Source organism: Macaca fascicularis, chromosome 2 (assembly GCF_037993035.2).
Source record: "Macaca fascicularis isolate 582-1 chromosome 2, T2T-MFA8v1.1".
NCBI lineage: Eukaryota > Metazoa > Chordata > Mammalia > Primates > Cercopithecidae > Macaca > Macaca fascicularis.
Window position 1 is genome coordinate 76,491,550 of NC_088376.1, and position 19,114 is coordinate 76,510,663.

Genomic DNA, 19,114 nt, shown 5'->3' on the forward strand with positions numbered 1-19,114 from the left:
TTGAAATTTCATGCTTCTCTTCCTAATTATAAATTAGATAAATTTTGCAATTTTTTTGTTTTGAACTTCATTATGAATTAATGTTAAGCATTTGTCTGTAATATTTGTGACAAATATTTTTCTGTTTCTTGCCTCTTAGTAATGTTTAAAAAATGTTAGATTTTTAAAAGTTTAGTTATATTTGTCACACTTGTCACCATTTCCCATTGTGATATCTTTAAGTGCTTATATACTTAGAATGTCATTTGCTCTCTGTATTTCAGATTAAGATATACAGGCATTCAGTGTTTACAGTTAGGTATAGATTCTGAGAAAGGCATGGGTAAATTATTTTGTTATGCAGGCACCATAGAGTCCACATACACAAACTTAGGTGTTGTAGCCTGCAACACACCTAGGCTATATGGTATAGCTTATTACTCCTAGTCTACAAACCTATACAGCATGTTACTATAATGGATACTGTAGACAATTGTAACACAACATATTGTAGTATCATATATGACATTTTATGGTGTCATATATGGAGTTTGTTGTTGACTAAAATATCACTCTTTAACACATGACTATACTTTTACGTTATTTCTATTTTTATTATTTTAAAGTTTTGAATGAATGCATATTTCTTTTACCCTTTCTCATAATATTATCAAATTATCTTAGATCATGATAATTGATGTCTTGAAATCTTCTTTGACTTGTCTAGCTTAATTCATATGCCATATCATTAATTTAGAAACTATAATCTTCAAAAATTAAATCAAATTTGAGCTGAGTCATTCCATTAGATAATAGTCATAGTAAAGATAAGGATTATGTCATAATTATATCCTCAGCACATAGTATAATCCTTGATTTCAATAAATGTTTGCTGAATTGGATTACAAAATTAGGTTATCACATTAAATCAATGTCATGGTAATTATTTTGTGTATATAATGCAATGCAACGTCTTCCTGAAACTATGCTTTTAACCAAGTCAACCTGTATATCATTCACTTGTCCTCATTCCTTACTTTTATATTCTTTCTTCTTTCTATCCAGCTTCAGACAATGTTGTCATAGTCTCTTTTCTGTTTCTCATTTTAGAATTCAGTTGCCTAATTGAAAGGGCAAATATTTATCTAATGACTCTTCTTTCTGACCACTTTGGGCAACCAATCATCTTCAGTCCCTAAGACTCCCTGTCTGCATGGGATTTTCTATAAAACTGGCTCTATGCATTTATAAATATGGCAGTTCTATTTCCCCATAAGTCTCTACACTTTGAATTTTCTGACATTAGCTGCAGTAAGGAAAACTCAAAAGAAATGGTTGTCTGAGTAATTGCTTATTGAGCATAGATTTTATTATATGACAATCATTTAAATAGTGCTAGTTCAAGCAAAGACCAGAAGGGGTTTAAAGATTCATAATAGGAAATCCTTAAGCAGACTTCATTTGCTAAAGAGTGAAACTTTATAGTTAATACATAAACTGTAAAAAATTAAAAAGGAAAGGATGTCTTTGGAAGAAAAACAAACACATGTCCTGGTATTATTATTTTTAATATTGGAAAACAGCTTCCTATGTAGTCAGATGATCCAGTTTTCTAAGAGTATGTAGGTTGAGTTTATAATTTAAAATTTCCTGAAGCAAATATAAAGAATGGAGATGAAAAACATACAGTCAGAATGGAAGAAACTGAATAAGAAAGTAACATGAACATATAGATAAACTTAAGTACCAGGTATTGCCTTCTATAGTTTTTTTTGTTTGTTTTTTTTGTTTTTTTTGTTTTTTTTTTTTTTTAGAAATAGACTTCAGAAAACATAGGTGCATTTGTTAACGCTACTGAGAAGAAAAATAATGGGTTAGAAATTAAAACTGTTTTGGTAAGCCATAAAACAAGATGCGTAGAAAGAACTGGGAGTATGAGACCTCAATGTTTTGTCTAAGGCCATCCCTATTCATTTTCATCCATAAGCCAGGCAAATAAAAGCAGTATAGAAGTATATCTAACCCTGTATAACCCTGAGTTGACATTTTTGTAGGAACCATGCTTGTTTACAGTTTCTATATTTAGTAAGAATGTTATAGTTGTATAACATTTCTCTATGGCTCTTTGAAAATAATAGTAACCACCATTTATTACACACTCACTGCATGTCAGATACTGTGCTAGTTTCCTAAACCAGGTTTCATTTTATCTTCACAGAAATCTTATGATATAATACAAGTATATATTTTACAGATGAGGAGACTGAGGTTTAAGTACCTCAGCTGACGGCTGAAGATCACATAAATATAAATGACAGAGCTGGGTACTCAACTTAAGAAATATGATTTTGGAACCTACTACTATAAAACAAAACCCAATTATCAAGACATGTAAGATTCAACTTCCAAAATTAGTAACATCAAAATTACTGGGTATGTTAAGAATATTTGTGTTTATAGGTTTAAGAACTTATTCTTTCTACCACAGATTTAATAATTACAATTATAAGATATATTACATATTTGTTTGCATTAGTAAGTGGTATAATAATAATAATTTATACTTTTTTGATGACTCTGCATTTGAAGATCATCAGTGAAAATGATGGAAGAGGCCGGGTGCAATAGCTCACACCTGTAATGCCAGCACTTTGGGAAGTCCAGGCGGGCAGATCACATGTGGTCAAGAGTTCAAAACCAGCATGGCCAACATGGCGAAACCCTGTCCCTACTAAAAATACAAAAATTAGCCGGGCCTGGTGGTGCATGCCTGTAATACCAGCTATTCACAAGGCTGAGGCAGGAGAATCACTTGAACCCTGGAGGCTGAGGTTTCAATGAGCTGAGATCGCGCCACTGCACTCCAGCCTGGACAACAAGATGAGACTTGTCTCAAAAGAAAAAATAGAAGATGGAAGATAGTATTCATTGGAATACATCTAAGTGATATAAAGTCATACCTTCTGAATCTCAAGAATAAATGTATAACCTCATGGCTTTTTAATGGCACTTTAGTGTAAATGTAGGAATTAATAAGTTCTGTTAAATAGGTGTCTTTATGAAAAATATTGAATTAAGTCTGGAGCATCTGTCTCCTTGGGTACTTGTCTAAGTGGCACTAGTTTGTGATTACAAAACTTGGAATGGTAGATTATTGACATATAGCCTAGTTTTGTTCACTCTTTGGAAGTTTTGAATGAAAGCGGGAGTATTGGAGAAGAAAGAATGTATTAAAGGTAAGGTAGATTTATGAGGATGATAAGGTTTTAACTGAAGAAGAGAGGCAGGAGAGTTTATCAGGAAAGTAAATTTACATATAGCTAGGGAGGAAATGCATAAAAAGAAAGTAGGTAACAAGAAAATAGTTTTGTTAGTTTATTTTTGTTATACCAATTTTGACACGTCAGCTGGAAGTACTCTGTGTTCTCATTAACCTCTATTCCCTTGCTGCTGTTTCCAAATTCTCCAGATGGCCTGTGGCTGAGAAATCCTTCTTATAGTGTAAGTTTGGAGAAAAGGGCCTGTTGTAGTTCCTTTGTTGATACTGTTCAGTTTGAAAAAGAAGTCCTAAGAAAATCCTGCTTGATGTTTTAAAATAGCTACAGACTTTCTTCAGCTACCACAATAAAGGGAATGTTTTATTTAATTCATATTATAAAATATGATAATTATATTTATCACTGTTCAAGATGCATGGCATATCAGTAAAATGATTTTTTATCTTATTTAAGAAAGCTATACTTATTTCACCAGTATTACAGGGACTTTTGCATTTTTTATCAATGAAAAATAATATATATAATATAGAAAGTATTGAGTATGGATTCCTGGTCTGAAATTTTGTTTTTTTTCCCTGTAAAATATTTTCCATTTATCACTTAGGTTGGATTAATGTAGAGAGGAAACATTTAGACATTAGCAGTTGCCTACGTTAATCTGGTCATTCTGTAACAGCAACCACAATCACTTTCATAAAGTTCACTCTTTCAGTGATTATGCTGTTGAGACGCAGAACAATGACATTTATTCTGTTGTGCTTTTAAGGTTTATATCTTAAGTCAGAAACAATGATTTTCTCAGCCTATATTATCATACTGACAGGTTGCCAACTTCTCAAGCTGCAGAAGACATTTTAAAGAAACATTTATTTTTCATTCATTCATTCAACGTGCACTGAATTACTAAAACACTAAGTGTCTGTTATATGCCAAGTACTGCTTGAAGTACCAGAGATGATGTAGAAAACATCAAGATGTCGTATCGACCTTTAAGGAACTTCCAGACCAGTAATCGAAAGTAGACTTGGCTACCAAAAAAAAAAAAAAAAAAAAAGGCATTAATATAGAGTCACCTGGTCTTCCGTTAGATATTAGTGTAGGGCAAAACAAAGGATAAAAAGCAAAGTTCTTAGCTTTATCTATGGGGTCAGAAAATTCTTTATAGACATGACACTTTATGTTTTAATGTAAGAGACAGCCTAGCAGGGAGAGGGTGGGTACACTGAAGAACAACCTGAGGAGCTAGCATTCCAGAGAGAGGAATTAGGATGGCCACAGGTAAACCAGTTGACACAGTTAGATAAATGTAAGCCACCTCGCATGGCCAGAATGTAAGGTATGAGAGGAATCATGGCAAAAACTATGTCTGGAGAGGTAGGCAGGTCCCAGGTCATGGTGAGCATTGTATACTAAGCTAAGTTGTCTAGATTTGTTGTAAGAAACAATGAAAGATTGTTTACACAGAAATATAATAAACATATTGGCAGTTCAGAAAACAATCCTTATAACACATTGGGAACAGTGGAAAGCATATATGTGAAGGTCAAATTACTGCACATCTTGGGCACTTGAAACAGCCTGTTTCTTTCTGTCTTCCATGTTGCAATTCAGTATTTGCCTTTTTTTTTTTTTTTTTTTTTCTGCGATAGAGTTTCACTCTTGTTGCCCAGACTCGAGTGCAGTGACACGATCTGGGCTTACTGCAACCTCTGCCTCTGCCTCCCGGGTTCAACCAATTCTCCTGCCTCAGCCTCCCGAGTAGCTGGGATTACAGGCATGCACCACCAAGCCCAGCTAATTTTGTATTTTTAGTAGATATGGGGTTTCTCCATGTTGGTAAGGATGGTCTCAAACTCTGGACCTCAGGTGATCCTCCCACCTCGGCCTCCCAAAGTGCTGGGATTACAGGCCTGAGGCATTGTGCCTGGCCAGCATTTGCCTTTTAACAAAGTATCTGACCATGCTTTGGCTGTGGCTTTCTGGACACTTCCTTCTAAAGAGATGTGTATTTCTTATACAAAGAAATGTTCTTTTGGCTTTTCAGATTAGTTACATATTTAGCAATTTTTTGAGGACTTTCTAAGTTGTTACTCTATGTAGAATGAGAACATTTCAATGTGTTAAGTTGTATATTTTAAACTTGAAGTTGCTGGTCTTTTTTAAACATAGATTTGTGTTTTTTTTTAATAAAGTGGCTATTTATTTTCATTATGTTAAAAATCTTAATTTTGATGATGGTAAATATCTTAATTAATTGAATGAAAATTTGTAGCCTTAAGTTTTCTTCTCCCAATAACCCGCTCCATAGGCAATGACTTTAATTTTTTGCATCCCCCCTTGGCTTTCAAATACAATACATATTGTTAAATGATGTGCTTTTACTGCTTTTTCTTATTAATTTTTGATTTGTACGTTAAAATTATTTATTAACTCACTGCTATCATGGCTGAGGATTTATTTCCTTAGCAATATCAGGATGAATTTTTTTTACCATTTCCCCCAATTTCAGAAAAGTCAGTTTTCACAGGATAACTGCAAATGTAGGCAGTCTTTAAATCTAAATTGCTTACTATAAAAACATTTTTCTACATTCCTTTCTGTATTGATATATAGATATCCTTTATATATTTATTCTTTTATATATAAATATAGATCTACAGATTTATGTATATCTATATATATTCATACATAAAATATAATGAAATCATAAAATATATTCAGACACATCAGAACCCAGGAAAATGTCTACTGCCTAGCTGTCATTTTGGTTCCTTGCCTCATCTTTTTCCCTAATGGGATCCATTGTTTCCTAGATCTTGTATCTTCATTCGATGAACTGATTGATTAGCTAATTAATATTCCCTTGCTTCCTTGGAGCATATCATTCATATAAAGAGATATAAATATAGAGAAATATATGAACGATACACCCCAAGGAAGCAAGGAAATCTATATAGAGAGAGATATATGAATGATACGCTCCAAGGAAGCAAGGGAATCTCTATATAGAGATACAGATATTTCCATGGATCTATATATATTTAGATATCTCTATATATCTCTATATATCATATTCAGATATATATCTATATATATAATATCGTACAGGTATAGCATATCTATATTTATGATATATGATATATCGAGAGAGAATATCATATAAATGGGATATTCCAAAATGTTTATTCAGATTACCCATTTATTAAGGTCTTTATTTTTTCAGGGTATCCATTTATCAGGTCTTTTTTTTTTTTTTTTTTATAAACTTACTTCTTCTTGCATCCATGTTCCAACTTTAGTCCCAACTGGTGGCTTCTAGTCTGCTGCCCAGCTGTCATTTTGGTTCCTTGCCTTATCTTATTCCCTGATGGGATCCATTATTTCCTAGATCCCATGTCTTCATTTGATGAACTGATTGATTAGTTAATTAATATTCCCTTGCTTCCTTGGAACATATCGTTCAGTAAATATGTTTAAGAGGGTATATGGGAGGACATTTTCCTGGGTTCTTATGTGTCTGAATATATTTTATGATTTTATATTTTTTTCCCCTCACAGCTTCAGTAGCTTTTAGACTCATCAGGCTGGTGAGAAATATGATGCCAGACTGAATCTTTGTGACCCATTATTCTCTGAAACTCTTTAGCTCTTCTCATTTTTTCTGGTATTCTGAATAATAATGGTATGCCTTGATGTGTGGTGTGAAATTCCAAGCTGAGTACTTAAGACGTTCTTGGATAGTTTTTTCTGTTATTTCTTTGGTAATGTCGTTCACTTTCTATTTTCTATATTTTCCAAAACTTTATTTAGCTAGTTATTAGACCTTCTGAATGAATTCTCTAGGTCTCTAATTCTTCTTATTTTTTCTTTGCTTTCATGTGTTTTTTTTTTTCCTATGAGATATACACACAGAGATATAAAATCATAAGGTTATATAGTATAAAACAATAATGAAATAAGTATTTTTGTACTAATCTCCCAGAATAAGAAATGGAATGTTACAAATAACTTAGAAGCTCTTGATGTTCCACTTAAGAGTTATGTGCACTCTGGGTTAAAGAAATTTGCTTCTCTTCTTGGTCTGAGTGTCTTTTCCTTTTTTTTTTTTTTTTTTGAGTGGGTATTGTATTGGAAATATATATATCATCCTCCTTTGCTGTGCTAATATGCTTTATTACTTTTCTAATATTAAACAAAATTATATTTATGAAATAAATCCAAAATGGAATTTTTTATATGTTCTTTGGTTTAGTAAATATTTTCCATAAGATCCTTGCTCCAATAGTCATGGGTGAGATGTTAATAAATTTCCTTTCTCATACTATGTTTGTTTAAGTTTGAAAACAAATTAAGGTATGTTTTTTCTTCACCTATTTCCTGAGAGTGTTAATGTAATTTAATGTAGTGTCATTGTACTGTATCAACTTAGTTAAGCTGGAACTATGTTTCTCAGAACTCCCTTCCCTTTCTGGTTCCAGCTCTAGGGGCAACAGGGAATAAGGGATTTATTACAGGAATTAGAAAAGACCAGCTAAGTAATTTGGAGGACTGAGTATAAAATGAAAATGTGAAAGGATGAACCATGAGAGAAATATGTGGACGTTAAAGAAGAACATGGAGTAGCAGCCAGTCTCCTCTGAAGGCTGGAGTAGGGTACAAGACATCATTGCAATTTGCACATACTTTTGTTGATTCACTTGCTCATCTTATTGGGCCCTCAGCTCGTCTAGGTTTTTCGGGTCATCTTTCTTCAGATTCTCTGACTCCTGAGCTAGATACTTGTTGCTAAGGACACTCGTATCTTCTGCAGGAGATTGGAGGTGTTGAGAGATAGAGATTTCAGAGTATTCTTGTATCTCTCAGTTTGTCCAAGTGAATTCCAATTGATCCTTACTCTCCTCTACTTCTTGTGTATATTATTTCCTAATTACTACCTGTGCTAATTTAGTGACTTGAGGCCCACCTCAAGATGCAGGGGGATCTTGAGGATGCTACAGCTTTTCATAGACTTTAAAAGATATTTTTTCCACAATCACATAAGGTCTGACTCTGGGGTCTGCTCCTTGGGCTTGCAGTCAGTGCATCATCACACTGGGCCACAGACTTAGAATGATGCCCATGCCCTGTGGTTGATATTTTAAAACCTTTAAGAGTTTTATCTTTAATTTTCTGTCATGTAAGCAAAATCTGATGGGACAATGCAGCCTAAGACAGGTACTTGGGGCCTTGGCTCAAATTTTGTCCTGCAGTCCTGGAAGTACTTCTAGCTGTGGATTTCCTAGCCACTGCCCAGCAACTACTGCTGTCCTCTAGACTCAGCAGACCCTTGTGCATAAAGGTGGGGAGAGTTTGAGTTAGATACATGCACCTCAGGCATCAAGGCATGGGACTGCTCTGTGACTGCTGAGGTCTGCACTCACTCACAAGTATTTCCATGCTCAGGGCAGTGTGACCTTAAATAGCAAATAAAAACATCATGACAAATAAAAAAAGAGATGGGAAAAAAGGAGAAAATTTTGTTCTTTCTTGTCATGCAATAAGCCCTGTATTTTCATTTTATACTGAGTCCTCCAAATTGCTTAGCTGGCCTTGTCTAATTTCTGTAATAAATCCCTTATTCCCTGTTGCTCCTAATTGTTCTTGTTCTCTGATTAAAACTTGTCTGGTGGCTGGGTGTGGTGGCTCACGCCTGTAATCTCAGGGCTTTGGGAGGCCGAGGCGAGTGGATCACCTGAGGTCAGGAGTTTGAGACCAGTTTGGTCAACATGGCAAAATCCTGTCTCTACTAAAAATATAAAAATTAGCTGGGCATGGTGGTGCGCGCCTGTAATCCCAGCTACTCAGGAGGTTGAGGCAGGAGAATCCCTTGAACCAGGAGGTGGAGGTTACAGTGAGCTGAGATCGTGCCACTGCATTCTAGCCTGGGCAACAGAGCAAGACTCTGTCTCTAAACAAAACAAAACAAAACAAACAAAAAAACCTGTCTGGTATAATGAGGAGTAAACTGTTTCTTGAATGTTGATAGAACTCACTTGTAACATATTTGGGCATGCATCTTCATTGTAGGAAGATATTTAGCTGATTATGATATTTTATTATGATCATTTGGAATTTTAATTTCTTTTCAAGTTAAGAATTGGTAAATTGTATTTTTCTAAAGATTTATTAACTTAATCTAACTTCTCAGATGTGTTGGTACGAACTTGTTCTTGAAATTTTCTTAACTGATTAATCTTCGTGGCATCTATAATTGTGTTCCCTTTGTCTTTTCTGGTTGTGCTTAAATTAATTTTCCAATGGCTTATCTATCTATTGGTCTTCTCAAAGAGCCAATTTCTATCATTTCTGACCTCTATGTTATGTTTTTTTTTTTTTTATTTCTCTGAATTATGTTCTTATGTTTGTGTCTTTGAGTTTATTCTATTGCTGTTTGTTTTATTTTGTTAATTTGTAAATTTATTAACTTTGAACGGTTTTAAACTACTGGTTAAGAATATAAGGCTTAGATTTAACTTTAAATACAAATTTTTAATCAAAATTGTTTGGGTAATTTACATAAAATTACGTATAAAATTTGGTATGTCTTGACAAATGTATACATCAATGTAACCATTACCATAATCACGATATAGAATATTTCTATCACCCCAAACAATCTCTTCTGTTTTAGATTCCTATCTAAGGGATCTAGGGAATCATGCCCTATAAACCATAAATTCTTATCTGATGAGTATTATTTAACCCTGTATATTGTGACTGACTTTCCAACCTGACTCTGGCATAACATTACAAGACAAGAAAGAAAACCCAAATATTTTACCCCAAGACAAGTTTTGTTTCCCTATCGTGAACTGGCCCTGAAAAGCTGTCCTTTGTGGGGGGAAATTTGCATCTGTAAAGAATCTCTGTTAACATAGCTAGATCTTTTTCTTCCTGGCCCTCTCAATCCTAAAGAGATTAACTAAAAGCCTATCACCTTTTGAAGATCTAAATAGGAAACTTTTGTCATCTATTATCTCTAAGCAGGACCACTGTAAGACTTCAAAGAAACCTTGGTTTCCACAATATTTTATCTTAACCTGAACATTTCCTTTCTATTAATCCCAGGTCCTTAAACAAACTCAACCAATTGTCAACCAGAAAATGTTTAAATTAACCTATAGCTGGAGACACCCACCCCCTGCACCCAGCATTGAGTTGTCCAGTTTTTCTGGACCGAGGCAATGTATTCCTTAAATGTCCAATTTTTCTGGACCAAACCAGTGTATTCTAAACCATGTGCCATTGGGAACATGTACTCAGGAACTCCTGAGGGCTGTGTCATGGGCCATGGTCACTCATATTTGCCTCAGAATAAATCTCTTCAAAGATTTTTACAGAGTTTGCCTCTTTTCATTGACAATATCTAATAAACAACTTCAGCAGCAAAGTTCCAGAATACAAAACCACTGTATAAAAAGCAGTAGCATTTCTGTACACCAACAACATCCAAGCTGGGAGCCAAATCAAAAATGCACTCCCGTTCACAATGGCCACAAAAACAATAAAAGACCTAGGAATACAGCTAACAAGGGAAATGAAAGATCTCTACAACAACAATTACCAAACACTACTCAAATAAATCACAGATTACACAAATAAATAATAATAAAAAAAAATCCCTGTTCATGGATAGGAAGAATCAATATTGTTAAAATGATCATAGTACGCAAGAAAATTTACAGATTCAGTGCTATTCCTATCAAACTACTAATCACATTCTTCACAGAATTAGAAAAAAAAAACTATTTTAAATTTCATATGGAACCAAAAAAAGAGCCCAAATAGCCAAAGCAATTAAAAACGAAATAACAAAACTAGAGACATCACATTACCTGACTTCAAACAATTCTACAGGGCTAGAGTAACCAAAACAGTATGGTACTGGTACAAAAACAGACAAATACACAAATGGAACAGAATAGAGAACCTAGAACTAATGCTGAACACCTACAATCATCTGATCTTCCACAAAGTTGACCAAAACTAACACTGGGGAAAGGGCTCCCTATTCAGTGGTGCTGGAATAACTGGCTAGTCATACGCAGAACACTGAAATATAAATAAATCAATTCAAGATGAATTAAAGTCTTAAATGTTTGTATAAAAACAAAATCTGTAACATAAGCTAAGAAGTAGCATTCTGGACATAGGCACTGGCAAGATTTTATAACAAAGATGCCAAAAGAAATTGTGACAAAAACAAAAATTGACTAATGGGACTTAATAGAATTAAAAGCTTACACAGAATAAAAGAAACTATCAACAGAGTATACAGAAAACATACAGAATGAGAGAAAATATTTGTAAACTATGCATCCAACAAAGGTCTAATATAATCTGTAAATAAATTAACAAGCAAAAAGCAATCCCATTAAAATGTGGATAAAGGACATGAAGTGACACTTTTTAAAAAAAGACATATACATGGCCAGCAGGCATGTGAAAAAAATTCTCAACATCACTAATTATTAGAGAAACGCAATCTAAACCACAATGAGACACCATCTCACACCATTCAGAATGGTTATTACTAAAAAGTAAAAAAGATAATAGATGCTGGCAAGGTTGCAGAGAAAAGTAAATGTTTATACACTACTGGTGAGAGTGTATGTTTATTCAGTCATTATGAAAAACAGTGTGGCAATTTCTCAAAGAACTTAAAACAGAATTGCCATTTGACCTAGCAAGCGTATTACTGGATATATACCCAAAAGGATGCAAATAGTTCTACCAAAAAGACATATGCACTCACATATTCATCACTATATTCACAAGAGTAAAGAATTGGAATCAACTTGGTGCCTATCAACAGTCGATTGGATAAAGAAAATGTGGTACATATGTACCATGGAATACGACACAGCACAAGAACAAGAACAAAGAACAAGTTCATGTCTTTTGCAGCAATATGTACGGAGCTGGAGGATTTTATTCTAAGCAAACTAACACAGGAACAGAAAACCAAGTACCACATGTTCTCACCTATAAGTGGGAACTATACATAAAGAACACATGTATACAAGAAGGAAACAACATCCACTGGGGCCTATCAGAGGGTGCAGAACAGGAGGAGGAAGAGGGTTGGAAAACTACCTATTGGGTGATATGTTTATTGCCTGGGTAATTAAGTAATCTATACACCAAATGCCCATGACACACAATTTATGCCTATAACAAACATGCACATGTACCCCTGAACTTTATTTTTTAAAGATTTTAAAAAATATCTTGTTTTTAAAAACAACGTGTTTTTAACAGCTAGTTTTAAAAAGTTAATAAGTTTAACAAGTTTTAAAAATATTTTGAGTTATTTTTAAAAGCTTTTTAAAGTTTTTTAAATTAAAAAAAGCTTTTAAAAATAAAGTAAAATTCTCAAGAAGTGTAATTATAGAAATGCTTAGATATAATCATACAAGAAAATGAAATGATGCACCACATTTTCTAAAACATCTAAAGAATATTACTACCACAGCTTAGAGTCGCTACTTTGAAAAGATAGTTTTTGGAATGTACCGTGTATATGCAAAGAAAAGATATGTATTTTCTACATATTGTATATGATGTACTAAATGTTTCCTTTAAATCTAATTTGTTAATTTTGCTATTCAAAGTGGCATTATCAGTGTGTCACAACGGTGGTGTTACTGCCATCATTTCTCAAATATGTAAAAGTATTTTAGTGGTCACAGAAATGTGGAGGGTATTATTGTCATTTCCTTAGTGGAGTCCTGGGTGGTAAACATTCTTGCATTGGCTAAGAGAGTGAGCAACAATCAATAAGTGTACTATATGTTGCACAACTGAACGTACATACTAGCTTTCTTTTACCTGCACAAACCACTTTGCAAGTCTTTTATAATACACTGAGCTTTCCAAGCACACAATTACCACAAAGACTAAGGAAATATAAAGTCAACTCTGGGGAGGCAGAGCAGAGAGTCAGAAACAACTTGTGTCCTTGGTGAAATCACTCAGCAGTGAATCAAATGATTCAGAAGTTGCTCTCATTTGTATTAAGGGAGGAGACCACCCCTCATATCATCTTATGCCCAATTTCCACCTCCAAAGAAATAAGAAGTAAAAACTAAAAGGCAGAAATGAAATCCACAGGCAGACAGCCCGGCGCCGCACCCTGGGCCTGGTAGTTAAAGATCGACCCCTGACCTAATTGGTTATGTTATCTATAGATTACGGACATTGTATAGAAATGCACTGTGAAAATCCCTATCTTGTTTTGTTCTGATCTAATTACCGGTGCATGCAGCCCCCAGTCACATACCCGCTGCTTGCTCAATCAACCCTCTCACACTCACCCCCTTAGAGTTGTGAGGCCTTAAAAGGGATAGGAATTGCCCACTTGGGGAGCTCTTCTCTTGAGACAGAAGTCTTGCTGACGCCCGCGACCAAATAAACCCCTTCCTCTTTAACTCTGTGTCTGAGGAGTTTTGTCTGAGGCTTGTCCTGCTACAGTATATCTGGTTATGTGCATTAATACATTCCCTTAGTGGTCAAGCTTTTTTTTTTTTTTTAATATTTGTAGTTAGAAGCAACCTAAAGTTTAGACCTAATAATTTTTATTGTGTTAGCCAGCAAGGCTGTATGCACCTGTAGTCTCAACTATGCAAGAGGCTGAGGTGGAGGATCAATTGAGCTCCAGTGATTGAGGCTGCAGTAAGCTGTGATTGTTGCATTACAATCCAGCCTGGGCAACATAGTGAGACTCCGCCTCAAAAATATATATAAACTATGCCGGCAGGGCGCGGTGGCTCACGCCTGTAATCCTAGCACTTTGGGAGGCCGAGCTGGGCAGATCACGAGGTCAGGAGATCGGGACCATCCTGGCTAACAAGGGGAAACCCTGTCTGTACCAAAAGTACAAAAGAAATAGCTAGGCATGGTGGCGGGCGCCTGTAGTCCCAGCTACTCAGGAGACTGAGGCAGGAGAATGGCGTGAATCTGGAAGGCGGAACTTGCAGTGAGCAGAGATCGCGCCACTGCACTCCAGCCTGGGCCGCAGAGCGAGACTCCGTCTCAAAATAAATAAATAAATTTAATAAATAAATAAATAAATAAATAAAATAAGAAAATATATTTATAAAATAAAATAAAGTGACAGTAACTTAAAGAGTAATAATAGCCATATTGAGGATGTCTGCTCTTATCACTCTTATTGTTTATTTTAATTGTATATTTATTGGAGGGCTTTGTCCCTCAGAAATAGCAAAAAGATGAAATAGAAGATTAGAAATAAAGAATAACTCTCTACAAAGTCTTAAAAACCTTTAAAAAATCCTAATAGAAGTATAAGTGAGCTTAGTAAAGCTGCATAATAAAATCAGAATGTAAGTAAATTGTTTCCATAGACAAAAAAAATTTGGAAATTAAAATTTTAAAAAGTATTTATTGTGATTATCTGTATTGTGTTATTATTAGCATGAATGAGCCTCTCTATTATATAATCTACTAGTAATATATAAAAGATATTATTAATAATTTACATTTGTTGTTAGTCTAGCCCTTTAATAAATTTTCTAATAGATCAAAGTATAGTCATTTTTAATTTTCCAATTGTATGATTATCTGTATACACATAATTATTTACCAATTTCTAAAACTGTATACTTGGACTGAGTATTGAATTTATTAAATACTTGATGAGCATTGAGATTATAATCGTTTATTTTTTAAAAGGCCTTTTGTATTTTTCTAATTTAAAAACTATCTGTGAATTCTGGTACTAGGTCTTACATGGTCAGGTTCATGGATCTTTTAATACATTACATATTTCAGTTAATATGTTTCCTTTGCTATTTTTGAAATATTTTTTTCTGTTATGTTTTTAATATTTCATAATGACTTTTTTCTGTTATGTTTTTAATGTTTTGTAATGGATTAAGTCAATTTTTGTTCTTCTATGCTATAGAAAAATTTAAATAGAATGTAAGTTTTTAAAATTACCAGGAGTATTATATTCTTTTATAATTTATAAAAGTACCTTTATGTCCCTCATGATTTTATTATATGTTTAGTTCTTTACTTCATTTAATTTTCTCATGTTGTTCTAATTATATTTGCCAAAGTTTTAAGTATATTATTTTTTATTTTATTTTAAAATTCTGTGCTTAAATGTACTTACTAATTCTGGTTTTTGTTCCCTCTTTTTGAAAACTCCTTAACTTCTGCCTGTATTTCATTATTTCTGAAATATAGTTTATATTAACTACACAATTTGGTTTAACATCCTTCTTTATTAAGCTATTTGTTATTTTGGATTATTTTTGATGCATCTCATTTCTTTTTCTTTTTTTTCTATTATGTATGACATTGCAATAAATATTATTATAAATGCTTTTGTTAATTTCTCTTATTACTTCCTAACTATAAATTCTTATAAATAAATGATTAGGTTGAATTGTTTCTCTCTCTCCATTTTTCTCTCTTTTCTCATTCCAGTTTTACAATGCATTTTTAAATTAATTGCTTATTAAAAGTTTGCACAATATCCATTAGTATGCATTCATGTTTGGTTTTGGCGCTTATGAAAATAGATAAAAGTAATTGACCTTTTTCTAACTACTGCTCTTATTTAAAGTATAAATAGGACTGGGTAGCCCAATGTCTTTCTTTTTCAGTCTAAAAAATTGATTTGTTAAAATCTCAAATATTTTTAGTTTTAGAATTCCTTTAATGAGGAGAAAAATTTTAGATATGAAAATAGTAAATGTTGGTGCTATCCACAGATTAAATAATTTAATTTAATTGAATTTATTAAATACTTGATGAGTATTGAGATTGTAATTAATCTTTGATTTAATATTAGATTATAAACTTTCAACTCTAGCTTTTATGTAAAATCATACTTTCACTTTATTACATAAACAGAGAAAAGGAAATCTATCCATAGTTGGTAATGCTTTCCTTGAGATGAGTATGTTTGGAGAGAAGCAGAAGGCAGGTCTCTGTACATTTAATTACCTTCCCCTTATAACTTCTAGCTCCAATTTCTTTTCTTGTAAAATTCTCTGGAATCTCCAAGGACACTTTAACGATAGAAAAGTTTATTTCAAAATGATTTAGAATTAAAAAATAAAAACTACTCTTCTGGCCCACCCGCTTTAGGCCCAGTTTTACGTGTTGGAATGGTTGTTTAGAATGAGAGAATGTACTTTCATGATATGAAATCCTCAATTGTTTATATTTGTATAGACTAAGGAAAGAGCAAAGCATGAGCCACTGGCTTTGGAGTTAAAAATATTTCAGCTCAAATTTGTCTGCTACTTTTTAATTTAGTGACGTTGAGAAAACTTATTAATATTCCTAAATTTCAGGAAGATTTAGTAAAAGTGAATGTATCTATGTGTGTATGTATGTGTTTATGTATATATATATATATATACACACACAACAACTTACTTCCAAAGTGTTATTACTTATGTAAATAGGTTTTCACTGTTAAATTGGTGTGTGTGTGTGCATACAAATGTGTATGGTGCATGTTTGTTCATACACACAATTTAATAGATTTGGAAGCATAGGCATATAGAGTAGCCACTTTCTCTGAAGGAGAGAAGTTATTTATTGTTATTTATTTATTTATTTATTTGAGACAGAGTCTCACTCTGTTGTCCAGGCTAGAGTGCAGTGGCATGACGTCGGCTCACTGCAACCTCCACCTCCCAGGTTCAAGCAATTCTCCTGCCTCAGCCTCCCAAGTAGCTGAGATTACAGGCATGCACCACCACTCCTGGCTAATTTTGTATATTTGGTAGGGATGGAGTTTCACCATGTTAGCCAGGCTGGTTTAGAACTCCTGACCTCAGGTAATCTGCCTGCCTCAGCCTCCCAAAGTGCTGGATACGAGTGAGCCACTGCACCAGGCCTCTGAAAGAGAGAGGTTATTGATAGAGAACTTGAATTTAAATTTCAGATCTATCATCCATTAGCTACATGACCTTGGATAGGTTACTTAATTGTTCTTTTGTTTTATTTACCACCTATTTGCTCTCTCTACTCCAGCCAGGTGATGAAATTATTTGATCAAAACTGATTTGTATTCCTGGAGCAGATTCTTTATCTCTTCCAGATCTTTTATTATACCCTAGCTAACCATCTCATTATGCACATTGCTTTGATAAGGAAAAGGATGTAAAGAGCAAACTCCTTTCTTTGTCAGTCAGTGTAATTATTAAACATACACTATATGTTTCTTATATTTCTTACTTCTATCTATGAATATCACTATAACAACAATCTGAAGTTCAAAAAACTATGTAGTGATCCTCTTAGAATATGCATCAAACTATTTCTGTGAAGCACTGTGTGAAACAATCCCTAAGAGACATCTGTATTGAATCAAGAACTCCCTGGAGCTATCAATTATTTTTTTGTTTTGTTTCAGTAGTTTTTTGTTTGTCTTTTTTTCTTTCTCCTTCTTATAATCTTTACTTGGGAAAAATTATGTTGAATTCACAATCAGGCTTATTCTGCTCTTCCCAACACAATAGTAGAAATGAAGTAATATGTGTAGCAGCATATTGTCAATTCACAGTTACAGTAATGCTTATGAATGTGGCATTTAGATGCCTGACAGATGTTTGTCTGTGCAATTTTTTAGAATCATATTTTCAATTGCTTTTTATTGTGATGTCTCTTAACAGGAAGCATAGATCTAAAAACTTAGCTTTGAATAATTTTTCTACTAAAAACCTGTGAGAAACTAATAATGTCATTGTTATTTCTATTATTACTAAGTATATGTGGTTCTGATATTAGATATTTTCAAGAGAGTTAATCACTCTTTATTACCCTCTAAAGATAGTTATTTGTACTCCTACCAACCTCCACTTGATATATAATTTTTTCTTCTTTCTTCAATAAATTTCATGTTCAAACTGTATTATTTACTTCCATGTTGTTGTTTATTACTTACGTAAATATATTTTTACTGTTCAATTGGTAATATTTTTCTTTAACTGTGAAGAAGTATTTGAGTATGTCGGGTTGGAATTGACCGCATCATATTTTCCCATTAAAATTACTAAATATGTGTGTGACACAATTTTCAGGAAGAAATTAAAATTGTTAACTAAAAATTGAGTTACATTTGTCACTGAAAGAAGCAGAAGCCAGGATAAATTCTGTTGTCTATAAATATAACTTCCTTGTTGAATATAATGAATGAGTCTTTATAGTAAACATCATTAGTTATTAAATTCTATAAATAGCACACTGCATATATGTCATTACAACCCATACACTGAAAAGACATTTGTATATTTTTTGCCATACATTTTAAATATTATTTATCTTATAAATAATATAGGAATCTTAATATAGTTTTAAACATCTATGATTTAAAAGTGCCAAAATTTGATACAAAAGGTCGAAATTTTAAGTCTTAATATGTAAAAAAAAAAAAAAAAAAAAAGAAGACTATGTCACCAGAAATTATAATTGTTAATTATTCCATTGGAAGGTTGATTTCTTCAACACTTATTTAATTGTAGCACTTTTGTCATGAATAGTGGACAGATTAATATGACATTTAATTAATAGGTTCATTTATTTGAATATAGTAAATACACACTATGGCCTAATATATTAAATTATGTGTGAAACTATGTATAAAAACAAATCAAACGTTAATTTCCAGAGTCAAGAGTGCATAGATTCTTAAAAAATAAATAAAACATAAATAAATCACAGCTTCTGGTCTTCCTTTTTAATTTTTTTTTAATACAACACCTTATTTTTTATGCCTATGAAGAGGTGAAAATTCAAAATGATTCATTGTATTATTTACCTGAAAATTAATT

The 19,114-nt window shown here is 33.1% G+C and overlaps 1 long non-coding RNA gene across 17 annotated transcripts in view; it reads left to right on the plus strand.

The window, feature by feature from the left end:
• The window catches only part of LOC123571866 (uncharacterized), a 320,426-nt gene that overhangs the window by 174,805 nt on the left and 126,507 nt on the right, over positions 1-19,114 (plus strand). Inside the window, exons 5-7 of one of the 17 annotated variants that reach the window (XR_012431803.1) lie at positions 2,234-2,412; positions 2,569-12,587; positions 12,649-18,700. The exons of 15 other annotated variants lie outside the window; for them this stretch is intronic. This is a non-coding gene — a long non-coding RNA (uncharacterized lncRNA). Of the gene's footprint in view, positions 1-2,233; positions 2,413-2,568; positions 12,588-12,648; positions 18,701-19,114 lie in introns of those variants that run through there. One more of the 17 variants, XR_012431814.1, reaches the window with a different exon arrangement.